This window comes from Coturnix japonica, unplaced genomic scaffold (assembly GCF_001577835.2).
Source record: "Coturnix japonica isolate 7356 unplaced genomic scaffold, Coturnix japonica 2.1 chrUnrandom617, whole genome shotgun sequence".
NCBI classification, from domain to species: Eukaryota; Metazoa; Chordata; class Aves; order Galliformes; family Phasianidae; genus Coturnix; species Coturnix japonica.
In genome coordinates this window covers 29896-32320 of record NW_015439990.1, presented here as the reverse complement: position 1 = coordinate 32320, position 2425 = coordinate 29896, and positions in this window count along the sequence as shown.

Genomic DNA, 2425 nt, shown 5'->3' with positions numbered 1-2425 from the left:
TGTGTTCCCTATAGGATCCTATGGGGTTATGGGTTCCCTATGGGTTCCCTATGGGGTCTCTATAGGATCCTATGGGGTTATGGGTTCCCTATGGGATCCTATGGGTTCCCTATAGGATCCTATGGGTTTATGGGTTCCCTATGGGGTCTCTATAGGATTCTATGGGGTAATGTGTTCCCTATGGGGTCCTCTGTTTATGGGGTCCCTATAGGATCCTATGGGGTTATGGGTTCCCTATAGGATCCTATGGGGTTATGTGTTCCCTATGGGGTTATGTGTTCCCTATGTGATCCTATAGGGTTCCCTATGGGCTTATTATGGTCTGTCCCCCCCCCAGGCTGTTGGAGCGACGTCAGGACGATGCTGAGGTTCTGGAGTTGAGTTGTGGGGTGACCGGGGGGGTCTCCAGCCCCACATCCCCCCCCCGCCCCCCTATAGTGGACTGTCATTGCTTCGGGTTACCGCGGCGTTATGGGATCGCCGTCCTCTGCGCTGTGGGGTTTTGTATCAGCTTCGGGATCCGCTGTAACCTCGGGGTGGCCGTGGTCAGCATGGTCAATGGGGAGGTAAATGGGGTTATGGGGTCCCTATGGGGTCAATGGGAGGTTATGGGGTCCTTATGGGGTTATGGGGAGGTAAATAGGGTTATGGGGCCTTATAGGGGACTTATGGGGTCCCTATGGGGTCCTTATGGGGTTATGGGGTTATTGAGGGGTTATGGGGTCGCTATGGGGTCAATGGGGAGGTAAATGGGGCTATGGGGTCTTTATGGGGTTATGGGGTTATTGAGGGGTTATGGGGTCCTTATGGGGTCAATGGGGAGGTAAATGGGGTTATGGGGTCGCTATGGGGTCAATGGGGAGGTAAATGGGGTTATGGGGTCCTTATGGGGTCATTATGGGGCTATGGGGTCCCTATGGGGTCCCTATGGGGTCCTTATGGGGTCTTTATGGGGTCAATGGGGAGGTAAATGGGGTTATGGGGTCGCTATGGGGTCCCTATGGGNGAGGTAAATGGGGTTATGGGGTCGCTATGGGGTCCCTATGGGGCCTTATGGGGTGTTTATGGGGTCAATGGGGAGGTAAATGGGGTTATGGGGTCCTTATAGGGGACTTATGGGGTCAGTGGGGAGGTAAATGGGGTTATGGGGTCCCTATGGGGTCCTTATGGGGTCAATGGGGAGGTAAATGGGGTTATGGGGTCCTTATGGGGTCCCTATGGGGTCCTTATGGGGTTAATGGGGGGTTATGGGGTCCTTATGGGGTCCTTATGGGGTCATTATGGGGTATGGGGTCCTTATGGGGTCATTATGGGGCTATGGGGTCCCTATGGGGTCCTTATGGGGTCAATGGGGAGGTAAATGGGGTTATGGGGTCCTTATGGGGTCCTTATGGGGTCAATGGGGAGGTAAATGGGGTTATGGGGCCTTATAGGGGACTTATGGGGTCCTTATGGGGTCCCTATGGGGTCCTTATGGGGTCAATGGGGAGGTAAATGGGGTTATGGGGTCCCTATGGGGTCACTGGGGTCCCTATGGGGTCCTTATGGGGTCATTATGGGGCTATGGGGTCCCTATGGGGTCCTTATGGGGTCATTATGGGGCTATGAGGTCCCTATGGGGTCCTTATGGGGTCAATGGTGAGGTAAATGGGGTTATGGGGTCCCTATGGGGTCAATGGGGAGGTAAATGGGGTTATGGGGTCCTTATGGGGTCCTTATGGGGTTATGGGGTCGCTATGGGGTCCTTATGGGGTCTTTATGGGGTCAATGGGGAGGTAAATGGGGTCCCTATGGGGTCCTTATGGGGTCAATGGGGAGGTAAATGGGGTTATGGGGTCCCTATGGGGTCCCTATGGGGTTCTTATGGGGTTAATGGGGCTATGGGGTCCCTATGGGGTCCCTATGGGGTCCTTATGGGGTCCTTATGGGGTTAATGGGGTTATGGGGTCCTTATGGGGTCACTGGGGGTCCCTATGGGGTCCTTATGGGGTCCTTATGGGGTCAATGGGGAGGTAAATGGGGGCCTTATAGGGGACTTATGGGGTCAATGGGGAGGTAAATGGGGTTATGGGGTCGCTATGGGGTCCCTATGGGGTCCTTATGGGGTCCTTATGGGGTTATGGAGCCTTATAGGGGACTTATGGGGTCAATGGGGAGGTAAATGGGGTTATGGGGTCCCTATGGGGTCGCTATGGGGTCAATGGGGAGGTAAATGGGGTTATGGGGTCGCTATGGGGTCCTTATGGGGTCCTTATGGGGTCAATGGGGAGGTAAATGGGGTTATGGGGTCGCTATGGGGTCCTTATGGGGTCAATGGGGAGGTAAATGGGGGCCTTATAGGGGACATTATGGGGTCAATGGGATTCCATAGGGACATTATGGGGTCAATGGGACATTATGGGGTCAATGGGGAGGTAAATGGGGT